The sequence below is a fragment of the Phascolarctos cinereus genome, unplaced genomic scaffold (genome assembly GCF_003287225.1).
Source record: "Phascolarctos cinereus isolate Bilbo 61053 unplaced genomic scaffold, phaCin_HiC Scaffold_3;HRSCAF=262, whole genome shotgun sequence".
NCBI lineage: Eukaryota > Metazoa > Chordata > Mammalia > Diprotodontia > Phascolarctidae > Phascolarctos > Phascolarctos cinereus.
In genome coordinates, this window is record NW_027555736.1 from 11,442,519 (window position 1) to 11,461,728 (window position 19,210).

General features: G+C 46.6%; 1 long non-coding RNA gene across 1 annotated transcript; it reads left to right on the top strand.

Annotated features, from left to right (window-relative positions):
• The first annotated feature begins 421 nt into the window (after positions 1-421).
• Positions 422-2,511, top strand: LOC144456240 (uncharacterized). Its single transcript, XR_013485137.1, has 2 exons — positions 422-1,799; positions 2,004-2,511. It is a non-coding gene; the product is annotated as an uncharacterized LOC144456240 (long non-coding RNA).
• Positions 2,512-19,210: the final 16,699 nt, after the last annotated feature.

A 19,210-nucleotide genomic window follows, 5' to 3' on the forward strand; every position in this document is an offset into this window, starting at 1 on the left:
CCTTTCTCTCTACTGGCACAGCCACCATCCTAATTCAGACTCTCAGCCCCTCTTGAGTGGGAATATGATGTAGTGGACAGAATGCTGGCCGTGGCAGCAAGAAGGCCCACGTTCAAATCTCGCCTCTGACATTTGCTGGATGTGTGACCTTGGCTGAGTCATCTCCCTTCTGAGTCTCCGTTTTCTGATTGATAGGATGAGAGAGTTGGACAAGAGAGCCTCCAAGGCCCCTTCCAGATCAAAACCTATGGTCTTCTGACCTTCTGATTGTCCTGCTTGTCTTTGGCCCTTCCCCTCTCTAATCACTTATGTTGCTGCTCTCATGTCCAGTTCTTGTGACCCCATTTGGGGTTTTCTTGGCAGAGATAGTAGAGTGGTTTGCCATTTCTCTCTCCAGCTCATTTTACAGGTGAGGAAATTGAGGCAAGCAGGGTGAAGTGATTTGCCTTGGGTCATACAACTACAACGTGTCTGAGGTCGGAATTGAACTCAGGGACATGAGTCTTCCTGAGTCCAGACCAAGCACTCTCTCTGCCACTCTATGCACCACCTAGCTGCCCATCAGTAATAACAACTCACATTTCTATGGCACCTTGAGAGTTACGGAAACCTTTCCTTCCCATACCCCTGTGTGTTACCATAACAGGTCTCACTACCTCCATTTTACAGATGAGGAAACTGAGGCTTAGCCTTGTTTCAATAATTACATAGCTGGTAAGTAGATGAGGCAGGATTCAAAGCCAGGATCTTCTGGGATCTGAGTCCTATTCTATTCCCACTGTTTCATCTTCCTAAGGCACTCTCATACTCCATAACTGTCAGAGGCTCCCTTTTGGCCCCAGGAGAGAACACAAATCCTTCAGCTTATTGTTCAAGGCCCCCCACCTGTCCTTTCAGTCTTATTCCCACTCTTCCTTTCCTAGAACTCTAGGGGACTGATTGCTCTTCTCCAAACTCAGAAGTGCATTTCCAATGGCTTCCTATTGCCTCCAGGATAAAATGTGAGCTCTGTCTGACCTTTAAAGTCATTCATAACCTGCCCCAGTCTATCTTTTTAGCTTCATCACTCCCCAGCCTTGACTCTGCTGTCTGGTCCAACTGGCCTCCTCTCTGGTCCTCATGCCTCTCACCTTTGCACCGGCTGTCCTGGAACACCCCCACCCCTTGTCTCCCCCTCGGAGGACCCCTCATTTTTTTAAGGATGACCTTCCCTTCAAAGCTTTCCTGAGCCCCCAAATGTCGATCCCCACCAACTCCCTTGAGTTGAACTACCTTGTATCATACTGTGTGTATTCTGAGTTTATTTCTTCTATGTATTTTCATATGTGCATATGTTGTCTCCCCTGTCAGGATGTAAGCTCCCTCAGACTGGCGGGGGGGGGGGTTGTCTTTGTACCCCTGCCCCTAACATAGGGGCCCACACCTAGGAGGTGCTTCAGAAAAGCTGGCTGATTGATGGAGAAGTCATTCCCTCTTTCCAAAACACACTCCTCCCTCCATATCAATGTCACTGAGTCCTCACTTCTAGCCTCAGCTCAGTGCCGCCTTTTATGGGAAGGCTTGCCCTCTGTCCCTCCCCTCCAGCTGCTAATTTTTTCATCCTCCTAAAATGACCTTGAATTTTCTTGTCTGGGGAATGTTTCACATCCCAAATGTAAGGGACTTGAAGGAAGGAATCATTCTTTTCTCGTCTTTGAATCCTTTGTCTCCACCACAGAGCTGGGTACCCAGTAGGTGCTTTATAAATGCTTGCTGAATTCAGCCAAGGATCAAAGGTGACACTGGAGTTACCAGTCTGGGTGAGTGGGCCGATGGCCAGTGTGTTCAGTAGCAGCAGGGAAGCCTGGAGGAGGGCCAGGGTTGGGGGAGGAAAGAGGTGGAGGTGGGCCAGAGGATGAGTACTATGTTGGGTGTGTCCAACCTGAGCTTGTTCCTGGAACATAAACTCCCCAGAGCCCGCTTTTAGGTTCAGGAAAAACTTTATGCTCTCTTCTTCTCTGTAGGTCCCTGGGATCATAAAGGGTCAGCTACAAAGCGTCTGTTACTGTGAGTGCCTGACTTAGTTGGACCAAACAGCAGAATGTTGTTACTCTGTCAGAGAGGCTCTGGCAGAGGAAGGATCCTTGGAAGAAGAGAGGGAGGGGCTACTTTGTTGAATCCCCGCATTTCACAGAAGAACCTGGGGTCAGAGCAAGCAAGTGACTGGCACATAGCTGACAAAGATCAAAGCCCCAGTCCAAGACCATGTCTACTGCCTCCAAATTCATTGTTCTTGGCCTTAACTCCCCCTCCCCTTTCATCCCCCTGTTTCTTTCCCCCACCTTCCAGAAATAAGGAGTTAAGTTCTTTAACCAGAGGTCAGAAGGACACACTGAAGTTCCAGGAAAGAAATCAGGCTGGTTGTTGATGTAATCTGGCTCAACTGGCGGAGTCCACAACTTTTCTGGTAAGCCCCGGCCAGGCGTAGGAACTGACATTGTATAAAAGTGGTCAGAATGGCTGTCTACAGAAGGTCATGTTTGGGATTCTTGGGAGATATTTGGGGAAAACTAGTATTTTTGTCTTTGGCTCAAGTTCAAAAGTGTGAAAAACAATTGGGATTAGGCATCAACAGAAGGATTTCTGGTCTGGTGGAATGGAGACGACGGCCATGGAGTAATTCCTCCTTTCTCGAATGCTTTCTTCATTTAAAGAACCAGAAATCAAATGGCCAGAAGGACAATTTAACCAGACACAACAGAGTGAACTCATGCATGTGCACTTTAAAAAAAAAATTCAGTACATCTTTCAATATAATTGGTTTCCTTTGGAATCTTATGTCTGTATAGATTTTCTTTTGCATTTAAAAAGATGATTCTGAGGACTCCACTGTTTCCTTGAAATGTGGAAAGAGAAGGGTGAAACGATACAAAGTGGAGAACTCCTGAGTTAGATGAAGATGATTGGTGATTTCATTACTGAGTTTAGATCTGCCCTATGAAAATAGTAATAAGAAAAAGAACCTGCAGAAGATGGGTTTCTAGCTAAATATTTCCCTTGGATCCCCAAAAGCTGTTATGTCCTTCCCCCTGTGTAAATAGTCCAGGGAACACTAGCTATGAAAAGGTTGTTGGCTTTGGGTTGTTGTCTGTTCTCCAAGAGGACCAAAATGACATCACTTGGTGATATCTTTTGACTCCTGCGTAATTTGGATTTAAGTAAGGCAGAGCTGAGCAAAGTTGTCAGCCTTACCTTCTCCTCAGTCATTGGAGTCCAGTGGCAAGATAAAAGTCAAGATGACTGATGGCTGGGGATGCAGTGGATGGCCTTGGCGTGTTCGATGTCTGACCAAGCTCTAAGTGCTCCATGATGCCTGTGTCAGCCTCCTTCATGGCCATTGGAACAAATTGTTCTCCTCTGCCCATTCCACCAGGGGAAGTCTTCACATGCTTAGGGTAGACACACCCCTAACTTACTGATGAGTTTGAGACCCCTCAGCCTAGTTTAGCCCATCTGCAGAAATGTTTACTGGGGTGTGGCCACTGTGTGAGCTACAGCTTCTTGGAGCCCCAGGTGAGAATTGGGTGACAGGCGGACATGAAAAGGTGGATGAGCAGCCCTGAGAAGGACCCAACATCTCTCACATCAGAGATTCTAGTCTTCCTTGAACACCCCTACACAGGGGAGAATGGCTCATCCTTGGACCATTTCTATCGGATCTCCCTTCACAAATATGGATAAAATGAGATGGGTAATAACACCAACACCAAAAACGTGATCCCACATATTGGACTTCAGAGTTTGCAAGCATGTTACACACATTGTTGAACTTGATCTCCCCAGCATCCACAAAAGTATGTTGCTCAGTTGACTCTTCGTGACCCCATTTGGGATTTTCTTGGCAGATACTGGAGTGGTTGGCCATTTCCTTCTCCAGCTCATTTTAGGAGCCTTTATCATCCCCATTTCATAATCACGGTTGAGAAAACTGAGAAGGTTGATGACTTACCCAAGGTTACATAACTCCTATGTCTCAGAGGTATGATTTGAATCTGCATCTCTCAGTGTTCTAAGGGAGCTCAGCAGTCATCTTCATTTTACAGATGAGCAAACTGAGGCTGAGAGAGTAGGAGCAATTTGCCCAAGGCTACCTAGGTCATGAGTGGCTGAGATGAGATTTGAACTGGAGTCTAGCCACTCCAAATTCAATCCTTCTGCTCTTGGACCCTGCTAAGCCAGTGCCAGAAGACCTTTACTTCCTGGTACTCTCAGATAACACCTCCATGCCTCATTCTATGTTATAAAATATAAGATGGCTCACATTTATTTAATTCTTTATGAGTTCTTTCCTCACAGGCACCACAGGAAGAAAGTATTATTATCCCCATTTTATTGATAAAGAAACTGAAGGCAGGAGAGGAGAGCAGACTCAGAGCAGATCATATACAGCTAGGAAGTGCTGAAGCTGGGGTTCAAACCAGTCTCCTGATTCCCCAACCCAGTGCCCTTTGACTTAGGCCTTGCTGACACTCAGGTCTGAAGGTTTTGTTTTTATTCCAGTAAATATGAGGAAGGATTTTCTTAATAGATTGTAAATTCGATAAGACAAGTGTCAAAGCATCAGTTGAAATTATAGTTTCAGGATGTCTGTGTTTCTTCTAACATTAACATGATGGAACATAACCAATATGACATTGGATGCATCCATAAAATATCAAGCTAAGAAAAATGCCACTCAAGGCAGTCATGTCCAAGGCACCTTGTCCTTGGCAGTCATAAACAGAAGAACACTCCTGGTTGGCTTCGTCTGGCTTTGTAGCTGTTAACACAGGCAGGTGCATTTTGGTTTCACTCGGACAGCAAAGCAAAGCAAGTCTGTTATGCCAGAGCATGTAAAGCATCATGGTGGGTGAAGCTCAGAGTGGGCCAAAATGTCTTTCTCCTGATTGGTCAGTCCAGGTTTAGGCCTTTCTCAGGTCTTGGGGGGCTCAAAATATCTCAGAGGTACCCTCAGCAGTTGCTATACATCAGGCACTATGCTGAGCACTTTTTAAAAAACAAACATCTAGTTGAATCCTCACAACCCTACTGGGAGGCAGGTGCTATCCTATCCCCATTTTACAGATAAAGAACTAAGGCAGACGGAGGTTAAGTGACTGTCCTAGGGTTACACAGCTAGCAAGCGCCTGAGGCTGGATTTGAACTTGGGTCTTCCTGACTCCAGCTCTGGCACCTTATTTGCAGCACTGCCTAGATGAACAGAATTTGAATATTTCCTAACAGAAATAACAGCTAGCATTTATAAAGTCCTCTCATGTTTACAAAGTGCTTTATGTTCTATGATCTCACTGGACTCTCACAACAACCCTGGGGGGTAGGTGTTATTATTGTCCTCACTTTACAGGTGAAGAAATCGAAGCTCAGTGACTTTAAGTGACTTGTCCAGTGCGAAAGACTCCTGGAGAAATGGTAGATTTCTCTTCACTGAACGTCTTCTAGTGGAAACTAGATGAAATCTGGGGCAGTGGGAGCTGGCATGAGGGGAGAAGTCAGGGGTAGAGAGAGGGGGATGGGTGAGATGGGAGGAGAACAGAGATCCAAAGAAGAGCAGAGGAAAGAAGAGAGACAGGAGTGTGAGCAAGGAGAAGAGAGCAGAGAGAGAAAGAAAGATGGAGAAGAGAGAGAAGACAGAAAGAAAGGATCGACGTGAGAGAAGATAACAGGAGAGGGAGGGAGACAGAGAGGCAGTGAAAGATAGACAAGGAGAGAGGCGGAGAGGGGGAGAGAGGGAGGTCTGGAGAGAGGCATTATATTGGCAGAGACACAGACAGAGAGAGGGAGTGAGAGACAGAGACAAGGAGAGAGAGGAAAGAGAGAGGGAGAAAGAGAAAGAAGAGGGGGGAGAGAGAGTGCAACTGTGCCACGTTGCCAACCCTGCGCCCCTCCTGTGCCCAGGGCTTCCTTCGGTATCTCCTTTTACTTTTCACTTGCCCCTGACAGGTAGCTGGCCCTCCAAAAACCATGGGTTTCCTTGGTAACCACAGGCGCAGGCTTCCAGCAAACCTTCCAGCCCTCTATGTAAATGTGAGCTGTGGTTTCTGCAGCCAGGATTATTATAATTAGCAGTAACAACAATTACGAATCATCTGGCTGACCAGCTCTTCTTAAAGGGGCCTCCTCATCCCCCTCGGGAGATTTACAAACCCGTTGGAATTGGATGTAACTAAGTTTTCAGTCAGTGGAGCCATTGAAAGTTGGGCATTTGGAATCCCAGAACCTGGGTTTGGATTCCAGTTCTATCATTTATATCCCATGTGACCTTTATTAAGTCATGAGAGGAGAAGCACTGGCCCTAGAGTCAGAGGACCTGGGTTCAAATCTCAATGCTGATGCTTACAACCTGTGTGAGCTTGGCCAAATCACTTAAGTCCCCCGAGCCTCAGTTTCCTCATCTGTAAAATAAAGGGTTTGGACCAGATGACCTCTGAGCTTTTTAGTGCTACAACTACGAGCCTATGAATCACCTCAACTCTCCGGGCCTCAGTTTCCTTACCTGAAAAATAAAGTTGGGCAATATGGCTTTGACAGTCTCTTTTGACTTTCAAATTCTATGATTCAGAAAGAAATTAAGAAAAATCAACCACAAAGGTGGGAGTTTCAGCACTCCCTCCTTTATCCTGTGGCACATGATAAACCCTCACCCAGGACTGGGCTCGGGACTTGTGATGTGGTTCCTTTGGTATCTTGTCCCTGTCTCACATCCCTGAGGAAGACGTGGATGTATCCAACTTCCAGAGGCCCCTCCTCACTTTTTCTTTCCTTGACACTCCCAAGGGAGAAGGGGACAAGGTCAAAGAATCCATCGCAAGGCTCTGATTCCTACTGGATTGCTGACTCTACCCTGGGAAAATGACCCATTCTGAGCCCAGAGCCATCGCTTCGGCTCAAAGTTGCCTGTGTGGTCCGGGTAACACGTGTTACGAGGTGGGTGACAGGGAAACTGGACCTGCAGCAGAGACCTGGGTTCAAATCCCAGCTTTCCTGCTTGTTCCCTTTATGATCTTGGGTAAAGGACCCTGGCTCTGCTTTTCCTCTTGTGCAGAATGAGTGTCTTGGGCTGAATGATCTCGTGTCCCTTCTGTTTCTGGATCAGGAACAGTTCACTCCTGATTGCTTTTTTATTTTTGTTGTGTGGATTATTGAGACAGACTCAGCAAAGGCTCGAGGCTTCTCCAATCAAATACCTTAGAGCTGGGGAGGGGGAATGGGGGGACCCAGGGCGCTGCTGACTGCCCTTGCCTGCTTCTCATGCCACCTTCGTCTTCACATGAGGAAACAGACTCAGAGAGGCGTCACACAGGTAGTCAGTCATCAGTCTCATAGGGGAGGCAAACCTAGATCTCCAAGACTGTTACCTAGCTTTTCCATGGAACCTCCCCCTCCCAGCCCAGATCCTCCCAGCACTTGGCCTCTGAAAGGAGACATTTGCCTTTCCTGGGTTGTCTTTGTCAAGGAGACTTAGAGCTCGCCTCTCCCCTGCCCTGACATCGCTCTCTGTGGGCGTCATTAATAAGACATGAGGGTGATGCACCCTGACTCTGAGCATCCATCTACAGGGAGCTAGAAAGTCACAATGACAGCTCCAGTTGTGGGAAGAGAAGGCAGTTGAGCTGATAAAGCATGCCCAGTGGTGGGCCAGACTCATTCCAAGCCTCTTTCTAGCCAGCCCTGGGGTTGTCACCCACCTTCCTCTACATCCCTTCTCAGGAAGCTTTTCCCTTTACCCCAAACCCTGCCCTTATGCTTGGGGTTTCAATATACCTATTAATGTCTCCATGAATAGGCAAGTTCATGAAATTCTTCAATTCTCGTGACCCGCTCCTTTAGCCCCCTTAACCACCCACAGGGATAGTTACATTCTTGAACTGATCTTCACCCCCTAACTCTTCTACCTCCATGATCCAGAACTGTGAAACCCCTTCCTTTAATCACAAGCTTCTCTCTTTCTATCTATTCCTCTGCCTCATTCCTCCTAAGCCCATTGTCCATCCTCCCTATTTGCCCAGGGCATCACCCTGCTCTGGCCTCATTTTCCTTCCTTCAAAATCTTGACCCTGTGGTTAACTCCACTCTGCCTTTAACTCTTGAGTCCTTCAGCACCCTTGTCTGACACCCACTTGTCCTAATACAAGCCCCAGGTCTGAATTGCCTCTATCATCTGACTTCACATGAACATCACCGAAGAGAGCCACGTACCCTGCAGGTCCATATTAGCATCACCTGGGCCCTCACTGTGACAGGCCAGTCTTTAAAATCATTCCTGATGGACTCTCTCAAACTCTCCATAGCAGCTGTTTCCAATCAACATCTCTTCTCCTCTTCAATTCTCTACTCCATTGCTTGAGTCTTGGAGAAAAAGTGGCTCTTTTCTTGCAAATGTCCACCACCGCATACTGGCCCTTGATCCTTTGCATAACCTCGAAGACCTCTCCTCCCCTCTTCAATCATTCCCTCCTCTAATCATCGATCTCTTTGCACCCGTTGACTTCTTCCCTGCTTCCTATACAAATGCCCAAATCTCCCCTATTCTCTGAAACAGCTTTCATGTGCTCCTGTCATCCCCTCAATCTATCATTTTTATATCCCTTCTCCTTTTCACAGACAAATGCCTAGAAAATGCTGTCTTCCCTGGTGGTTCCCACTTCCTCCTCTCTTCTCACCATCTGCCCTCTGCCCTGCCATCCGTGATCCTTTTGTACATCACCTCCTCTGGGTGCTAGTAGCACTTCAATTCAGATTCTTCATGGTAGAAGGGAGCTGAGTATGACTTTGAAGACAAGGTAGAGCTTCTTGGAGTGGACATGATCTGTTTCTGTTGAAGATGTTGCAGTCTTCCACTCTCCCAAGCTCAGAACCTCTGAGTTGCCTTAGATTCTAATGACCTCTTCACCTTCCACATCCCAAATTGCCAAGTTCTAGTCCATGTATTTCCTGAGCATCACCTGCGTGTGCCTAGCCTTGTGCTTGGTTCTGGGGGGGGGGGTGCAATAGATGGAACAGGTCCTGCTCATGAGAAGCTTATGGCCAGTTTGGGAAGACAGGGTGCTTCCATGGAACAGTTAGTGACAAGACAGAATCCTCTATGCAAGGGGACAGTGTGGGACAGTGGAGAGAGCTCTGGGTTGAGAATAGGAAGATTTGGGCTTCAGTCTCAATTCTGTCACTCACTGACTAGGTCAGATCTTCCTTCTCTGGGCTTCATTGTCCCCCTCTGTAAATCTCTAGGGATGGAGCTCTACCTTCTACATGAAGCCATTCTTTTTTTTTTTTTTTTGGTTAGGCAATGGGGTTAAGTGACTTGCCCAGGTTCACACAGCTAGTAAGTGTTATGTGTTTGAGGCTGGATTTGAACTCAGGGCCGGTGCTCTAACCACTGCGCCACCTCGCTGCCCCTACATGAAGCCATTCTTGATACCTTATCTTCTACCCCAACTAAAAACCCCTCTCCCATTCCCTGGCAGCATGACCCAGAGCTACCTTTTATTTATTTTGAATTCATACACACACACACACACACACACACACACACATATGTATACATGTATATATAACTATATAGTCATACATATGTAAAACTACAACTATATCTATAGTTTTGTGATTTCATAAAGTTGATGATGCATCCCCCCAATAGAATGTAAGCTCCTTGAGGGCAGGGATTATTTTATCTTTGTCTTTGTATTTCCTGCGCCTAACACGCAACGCCTGCATCATAGCAGGCATTTTATAAATGCTGGTTGACTGATTGATTAATTCTGTCTCTAAGGCTCAGTGACTCTAAGCTGTTTTAAAGGACTGACCCAAGGTAGAGACCAAAACTAGGCCCCAAAGTAAACATGACTTCCTGGTGTTTTGAAGTTCCAAGAAGAAAACAATATAGCTGGAGGCAAATTGAAATCTGTTTTTTTTTTTCCAGGAGTGATAAATGTGTCAGAGCTTTTGGAATCTTTTTGTAGTTCTTTGAAGTGATAAGGGGATCGGAGGGTTGCCTTCCATTTTTGCTTCTGGTAAAATCCTGACCTCTAGTCTTGATGACTTTGGAGCCAGCCCAACATCAGCCGTGTGTTTTCCTTTGCTTAGAAAACTTGGTTTCCAACTTGATTCTTTACCCAATGCCAAGTTCTTGGAATGGAATATGGGTTTCCAAAGATCCAGACTAGAACATGAGGGCAGATTACAGGAACAACCAAAGAGAGTGAGTTCTTCATATAAGTGGAAACACCTTTTAGAGATAGCTGACACATGGGATAATCAATGCAGCATCCGAAGAGATCACCACAGATGAGAATAATGGGCTGAACTGAATAAAAAGAAATTCTGGAGGCATAAACGTACAGCCTTGCCCTTGGGTTTGAAAAATTGGACTTGCAAGTCTAAGCTAGGGGAGGCATGGCTCAGTTTGTTTGAGGCAGAAGTGAGTATTGTAGGGGACTGCTGGATGAGGCATTAGTACAATATGGCAGCCAAGAAAGCAATTGTGATATGAGGTGATGTTAAGAGAGTCAGAGGAATGAGAATGTGGTAATCCTGCTGTATTTGAGGATGTTGTGTCCAGTTCTACACACCCTATTATAGAAAAGGAGATTGATTAGAGGTCATCCACCCAGAACATGGCAATTAGGATGGTGAAAGACCATGAGAAGGTTAGACAAGAGAAGAGAAGACTGAAGAAGGGGCATGGGAGTTGCAATGAGAGAACCAGGAGCAAGGCGAGACATTTTGAAGAAGCGAGTTAGGAAGCACTTCTAACAATTTGAGCTGTCCAAAAGGGGAACGGATACCTCTAGAGGTGATGAGCTTTCTCTCATTGCAGGTCTTCACTCAAAGGCTGGATGGCTACTTATCAGGTCTTTAGCAATGGGAATTCTTTTGTGGTACTAGGGAGCCCTTCCAATTCTGAAAACCTGTGGAACTCTACCTATGCGTGCCATGTGTGTTCCACCATTTTCTTATTGATTTCCCCAAAATATGATTCTGTGGGTGTTGTAATATTTCATGATTCATAGCCACATAATACCCCTCGGGGAATATTACTGCTCCAACTTGAGACTGATGATAAAGTTGTGAAATTTTCCAGATGCACTCTCCTACTACTAGCTCTGGGTCTTGTTCATCATCCTTCAGCCGTGAAAGATGGATGATTCATGCTGTGAGCAGCTGCTCAACTGATAGTATACAAGTGATATTATACAAGAGGCTCTCCTCTTCCACTAGGATTTTCTGTTGAGGAAACTAAGGCCGATCCCATGGGTCTTGAGTGACCCATGAAAGAGAGAATTAGTGTCTCAGGCATACGCAATTATTCTCTCTATAGATCTTCTGTTGAGCTTTGAAATTGTGATGGGGAGGTTGGCCCCAAGCCTGGCCAGAATTCCACCTAGGTGAGCTAAAGGGAAAATTTATGCCTGAGGAGATGAGGGAGCTACCCATGGTGTGCACCAAGAGCTTTCTGCTGCCTTCTTGTCCTCTTTCCTTTCAGAAACATCTACAACTGCATCTCTCATCAAGAAATCCTGTTGGGCATCCTCAGCAACATCATCTTGGATACACATTTCCTCTCCCACCATTCTATATCAGGACATAACCACAGTAGACTTTTGACTCTTGTGCAAACTTGCTGATGTCTCTACCTCAGTTTCTCAGCATCTCACTCAATTCTTGGATTAGAAGCCTGTGATTGTTCCTCATTACTTCTCCTATCACAACACAGTGCTCTTCTGAAGGTGTTGTTTCAATACCCAAAGCCTGCCACCAATTGACTTTCCCTCCCACCATCTCTGGTCATACCGAAGCTATAGACCCCTAATCCACCATCTCTGGTCATACTGAAGCTGTAGATTCCTAATCTACCATCTCTAGTCATACCAAAAGCTAGAGACCCCTAAACCACCACCTCTGGTCACACTGAAGTTATCAACTCCTAATCCACCGTCTCTGGTTATACTGAAGCTAGAAACCCCAATCCTATTTGCTCCTCCTTACACAGAACCACCTCATTTAGGTTTAAAGTTTGAACTACAGGCCACTACTTCCTTAGAATTTCTCAGCTGGGTATGTCCAACACCTTCATACTCTTCTTGTTGATCTGAGTTCAAGACAGTGGTCATCAGTGCTAGCTAGTGGCTAAAAGTGGGTGCTCAGCTGGGATACTTTGATTTTTCAGCAATCAGTGAGGGGATGACTTACAGTTCCCAAGGGTCAAATCTCTTATGGAGCTCTTCTAAGATTATTTGGTGTCCCCCCCCTTTTAAAGATAGATTACTCAATCTAGCATGGGGCATGTCAATACTGCTTAGCCACCCTTTGTTGATGATTTTTTTTTTGAGTTTGACTACTTGCCCTATCATAAATAAATTAGGACAGCTTGGCTGGGAAAATTTAATGATGTGTTTTTTTTGTTTTTGTTTTTGAGACAGCCTGGACTACTTCTCCTACCATTGCATGAACCAGGAAATCTCAGCTTGATTCTTCAAGACTGTAGTACACAGTCATATTTCTGGGGCTTACTTGCATGCTTTCCCCTTATTTTCAAGGGAGAGGAGGAACTTACTTATTTGGGAGGAGGGAGAACTATTAATAGTTGCTTTATATTAACATTTTAACCTAATTGTTTTTTGCATGTTTGGGACCACCACTTCCAAGCAACAAGACAGCATCAGCCTATGGACGTTTTGGAAAACCTTCTTTGTTTATTCAATTTGTACGCTTAAGTGTTGGAACTGAGCGTAAGCTCCAATCCTACCCAATAGCGGAAGGTCTGACCCTTCGCCAAAGACTGTTAATTTGAGGAGCTTCGAAAGCTGGGTCTGGTGAATATTGTTAGGAGTTTTAAGACAAGTCATGGGGCTAAATCACCAAGAATCAGACAAGTGCTAAAGTCCTCTGGGTTCCCCAGAGAGCTGTCCAGAACTGGGGACATGGAACAACCAGAGATAGAAAATATTTACCTAGGGGAGAGAGTATCTGTGGAATTATCTAATGAGCTTACAAGATGGTGATCCTTTGCCAGAGATTTTTCAATGCATAGCTTCTTGTACAGTATGCCCATTGGTACCATGTCAAGATGACAAAGACAGTTCCCCATTAGATCCCAAAGGTGAGGTTGCCTCAAGAAGAACTGGCTGATTTAGAGCTGACCCCTTAGTACCTCCAAGAAGATGGCTCAGTGACTAGGGCCACTCTGTAGGGCCTTTCTCCTGTTGTGTAACAGGGGAAAGGAGGGAATTTCCCAGACTCTGAAAGTTGGAAGGGACCTCAGAGGTGAGCTAGCATGGTCATTCTTTCCCTTTTTTGGTGCTACGGGCACCTTGGACAATCTGGTCAAGACGATGGACTCCTTAGAATAATGTTTTTAAATGCATAAAATAAAATACACAGAATTTAAAAGGAAACCAACTGAAATAAAGAAATATTTTTTTTCCCATGCAAGTTCACAGACCCTCTGGAATCCAGGAGCCCACAGAGTGTAGATTAAAGAATCCTTGATCTAGAATGACCCATCCATAAGTGGAATCCCCACACCAGATGTACCCCCAGCAGACAAGTGGTCCTCTAGAACCACCTCACCTACAGTTAGCTAAGGGCTACCTTTCCGCAGAAGCACATGGCTAGCTGAGTGGGGAGCTCCTGGCCTTCATGTTCCTAGCTGCATTCTCCCTTCCTATTCCCATTTCTGAGCCCAGGTCAGAGGCTGGAGGAATACGAGACCAGACAAAGAAACGGCATCAGCATTGAGGCAGAATTCTTGGGAAAGCGCTTTTGTATTTACTTGCGTGGCCAGAAAGGGAAGTCCATGGACAGAATTCCTGCACCCCTACACTCCCAGCCTCCTATGTTGTGTAGAGAAATCTGTGTGTGTGTGAGATTCTCTGGAAGCATAATCCTAAGACTGTGCTCTCAGGAAAGGAAGAGAGAGGGGCAGCTAGGCAGCACAGTGAATAGAGCACCGGCCCTGGAGTCAGGAGGACCTGAGTTCAAATCTGTCCTCAGACACATAACACTCACTACCTGTATGACTCTGGGCAAGTCACTTAACCCCAATTGCCTCACCAAAAAAAAGGAAGAGAGATTTTTTATTACATGCTGCCACTCTTTGGGGGAGCCCCAAGTTTAAGAGTTCAGAGAATTCCTTGAGAAGAAAGGGGGTGACAGAGAAGTGAGCTCCTCGAAGAAAGGAGGGGATCACCTCTGAGACCCTCTCCTACTTTGTGGTCTTCTCGCACTTTACAATGCAGGTCTAATGGAAAGGAGGCTCCCTGTCCTGGGACCTCGGATTTGCTTGTGTCTGCAGGGAACCTGGCCACATCATGGAGACTTTCTGGGAGAAACCATTCCAGATTGCCATCTTCAATCTGTGATGCATATTTCCTTCCCTGACTGGACAGATGTAGCAGACATGCACCTATTTTTGTAGTAGACCCAAAGGTCTCATGTATGTCATGTGGCAAGGCATAGGCTTGGAAATTGTAAGTGAATGCCAGGAAAGTAACAACTAGGTGGCGCCATAGTGCACCGAGCGCTGTGCCTGGAGACAGGAAGACTCATCTTCATGAGTTCAAATCTGGCCTCAGACACTTATTAGCTGTGTGACCCTGGGCAAGTCTTTTCCCCCTGTATGCCTCTATTTCCTCATCTGTTAAATGAGCTGGAGAGGAAAGTGGCAAACCACTCCAGTATCTCTGCCAAGAAAACCCTTAAATGCGGTCATGGAGAGTTGGACACAACTGAAAAATGGCTTAACACAAGTAACTAACTGTACTTTGGTTAGATAGGACCCTTAGCCTGTGTAGAGAGACAGGACAATACAGGGGCAGAATCCCTACACTCATACAAATGAAAAGCAGTAAAGAATGGTCGAAGTGGGAAAGGATTGAATTACTCAGGCTAAAGAGCCAGTATGGACCTCAGTTTCCTCACTTATGAAATGGAGATGGTCTTGGATTAGATGAGACCCCATTTGGGGATTTTCTTAGCAAGGATACTGGGGTGGTTTGCCATTTCCTTCTCCAGCTTATTTTATAGGTGAGGAAATTGAGGCCAACAGAGTTAAGTGACTTGCCCAGGGTCACACAGCTAATAAGCGTCTGAGACTGAATTTCAACTCAGGCCCTCCTGACTCTAGACCCAGTGGTGCTCTATCTACTGTTCCTGTATCTTCCAGTAATTCACTACTAAATGTCATTAAATGCTAAGAAAAAAGCTCCCATGGGCCCATCTGGTCTGCTTTTCCTTATCATTCATTGCTGAGAGCAGGGAGATTTATAACCTGTTTGTGTGGGTTCGCCATGCAATTAATTTTTCAAATATTTTTAATTCAGGTACTCTCTGTTCTTGGTGGTGATAATCTGTCCTCGCATAAACAAGCAGGCTGCAACTGTCTGTGGTAAAACCTTGACTCTGGCATCTGCCAAGGGATTTTTAAAAAGCAAAAGGCTCCAGGGCCACGTGGGCCAGAAAACCCAGGCTGCCGAGGCCGGCTTTGCCTCCACTGTAGCCTGGTCCAGGTTTTCTAAATCAGTCCATGCTTTTGACTGCTTGTTCTGCAGGATTTCTTTCCTAATTCTACTTTGATTTTTAAGTGGTCATGAATGAGAGTTAGGATTCCCACGTGCACCTCACAGAGGAAAACCTCTGGCTTTTTGGCAAGTGGAATCAGACAGAGTCCAGTTGGGTGAAAGAGGCACAGTAGTAGCTCATGCTTGCATAAGGATTTTGATTTAGTGAAGGGCTTTATAGACATGTCTCCTTTTTGTCACTCTGTGTGTGCTGTGTGTGTGTGTGGGGGGTGACGCTTTCTGCCCTCATTTTACAGATGGGGTAACGGAGGCTGGGAGCAGTTACACGGATTGTCCAAGGTGCTTTGGCTGTAAATTCCTCTGTTCATCCAGACTCCAAATTCAGCAAATAATGTCAGATGTTTGTGTCCATCTTTCTTGTGAGGAAAGGGACTTCATTAAATCAATCTAGGTGACAGGGTAGGGTTTGAACTCACTTGAACCTGCAAATAGAAGGGGTTGGCCTCGATGATCCCAAGGTCCCTCAAAGTTCCCAGCTCTTGGTGAAAACCCCCGGGACCCACCCAACCTTGGAGGCCAGCTGATGGAGCTAGCCAGAGGCCAGGCTGCCAGCTCCTCTGAAATATTGCAGGAACATTTTTTCAAGTCTCCACGGAGCCAAGTTTCTGGGAACACCAGTTTCTGCCTGACTCCTGGTGGGTAGGGTTTCTTGCTTCCTGTGTGTTTTTCCTTTTTTAAGTAACTTTGGAAAAGTAGCCCAGATCATATAAAGCCCTAGGCGAGAATCCAAGCTGGTGCCAAGAAGTACGGGGATCTGACCAGGGGAAGCAGAGGCAGGAGAGAGCTGCTGCCATGTTGGGCCACACCTCTCCCATGGGCTGTGCAGACTGCGCTCTCTGTTCGGGGCTGGAGAAGCCTGGCAAAGCTGGGTCCACCGTCTTTCAGCCCTTTGCCTCCCTGAGGTAAAGGGTGGGTGTTGGATTTTCTAAACGGGAGATTTCCCTTCACGGAGTGGGCTTAGCCCACACTCTCCTTAAGATTCAGGAGCCAGACTGTGCCTTCCCCAAGGCAGAGCTCCTCTCTGCCTCCTTTCCTGATGGAGAAATAGGTGGAATCACCTCCTATATCTGCTGATTCTTATGGAGCAGAACCGGGGAGAGCTGTCTGTTGGCTTAAGGTTCAAATCCTGCCTCTGGCACTAGCTGTAGGACCTTGGGTAAGCCACTTTGACCTCCCAGAGACTCTTTTCTCATCTTTCAAATCCATTCAGCAGTATTCCCACACAACAAAGCACTTTGGAGGTGTAAGCTATTGTCATCTATTACTAATGTGATTCTTGTCATTTTGATGCCACTTTTTAATTCAACAATCAATCAGCAACCATTGATTAAGAACTTAGTATCTATGTCACACTGTGCTAAGTGGTGGAATACAAAGAAAAGGTGCAAACAGTCACTGCTTTCGAGGGGTTTACGTTCTAATGGAGGAAACAACGTGCCCAGTTGGTTCTGAACTACCAGTGGTCCAGTGCCACAGGCTGAAGGCCAGAGGGATGCAGCACATCTTATCTCACCCCTAGACCCAACTAGTGAAAGAGACAAAGGCTATCTGTGTGACCTGGGGCAGCCCCTTCTTGCTCTGAGTTTGGGAGGAATAGAGGAGCTCTAAGATCGTTTCATGGCTCACTCCTATGATCATGTGATTCTCCCCCCCACCCCCAGTACTTTTGGCTCCCTGCCCTGGCCAGCTCTAAGCGAGGCTCAAGAGCTCAATCATCTTCACAGGAAAACTAGCTCATCCCAGCTTCCCTCCTCCTAGTAGACTCTGTCCACACCTTGTTGATAAGTTGGATCTGTGTAAATTCCTGTGCCCTGGGCTAGGAGAGGACAATGGGGAACTTCCCCCACTCTTCATGCTCTATGTCTCCTCAAACTGGCTTGTGTGCACTTGCCTGCCCATGAGTGCAATCACCCTGAAAAGTGAAAGTTTTTCTGAGCTGAGGCAAAACTAGGAAAGTGAAAATCCAATTGGGGTCAAGAGGGCAAATCCCTCATGGTGGGTGCAGTTGCTCACAGGAGACAGGCTAGTCCATCTCCCAGAGGGTCTGGCCCTAGCCACATGCCCCTACTCCCTGTCCATAACCATTGACCCTCTTCCCCATCCATGAGAGGAGTTAGAGACATGGGGATGGTGGGAGGAAGTAGGCCCTAGGAGAGGGGCAACTCCTTAGGAATGTCTGGGGACGCAATGCAAGAGCACGAGTTGTCATAGGTCAACAGGACAACAGATGAGATTCACTCATCAAAGAATTCTGTGAATACAATTTACTCCATTTTAACAAACATTTGTGTGAAAGGCACTGGAGACACAAAACCAAAAAGGAAACAGCCCCTGCCCTTGGGGAGCTTACATTCTACTGGGGACAGTAATATATAGCTACACAAAGTGACACAAAGTAATGAGAAAGAGAGACAGGCAGAGACAGAGACAGAGAGGCAGAGAGAGACAGAGACAGAGGGACAGAGAGCCGATGCTATGGGTGAGGGGTCAGAGTGGGGAAGGGATTTGCGGATCAGGTGTGTCAAGATATTAAGGCCCAGCAAGCAGGCTATGCCCTGAGCTTGGCATAACAACAAACCTTTGTGCTCTGGAGGATCTCACCTCAGCAAAGTGTGTTGCTTTGACCCGCACCACCCTCTATTTCCCAGGGGCCTGCAAGTCATCCGTCACACCTCTTGTCATGCTCACAATCCCTGTGTTTTGTAACAACGAAGTGACCAGAACCAGGTACCGCACTCCTGTTTCCACCATGCTAACTCTGATTCTGTTTGTGTCTATAAGACAATCAACTTGGAGGCTGTTCCCACAGAACCTAGGAACACCTGCATCGTCCACACATGAGCCTGCTGTGGGAAGGGCTAAGAATGATGGGGTCATAGTCCGGGGCACTTGTGTTTCTAAAGCACTGCTTTGCCCCAGCGTGTTAATCCCTCTTTCTCGGGGGTGGGGTGGGGTGGGGTGGGAGGAGGTGGGCTTCCGCTTGCAAGTGTTTCTTCACTCTGAAACTAATCATACTTCTGTTTAATTCCCAACACGCCTGCTCTGTTTGGCTCTGAGGACATTCCAGTCATGGGGGATGACTTAGGCAGGAGATGCAGATCATGCATAGTGAAAAGTTTGGAGGTTGGTTGGACAGTAACAGAGAGGGCAGGAGAGTAAAACAAGGCAGGACAGGTTGGGGGGACTGGCTTGTGGCAGGCTTTTAATATCAAACTAGGGTTTTGTGCTTCCTCCCTGAGATAATAGGGAGCCATGGACAGTGGTTTTTAGGGGGATGGGGGCAGGGAGGGGACGCGGTAAAATCTTTGTTTCAGGAATTCACGGCTGCATTGGGGGCAGAGAACTAGAGGCAGGAAAACCACTTAGGAGGCTCCTCAAGAGTTCAGGCTAAAGAGGGTAGAGGGCCTGAACTAGGGAAGGGGCTGTATGAGTGGAGAAAAGGGGACAGATGGGAGGGAGCTGTGGAAGTGGGAGCAATAAGTCTTGGCAACTGAATGGATGAGGGGGGATGAGGAAGAGGGAAGGGTGGTGAACTGGCTGGTTGGTGGAAAAGAGTCTGCCCTCATGGAGCTTGCAGTCTGGCAGCTAGTGACAGT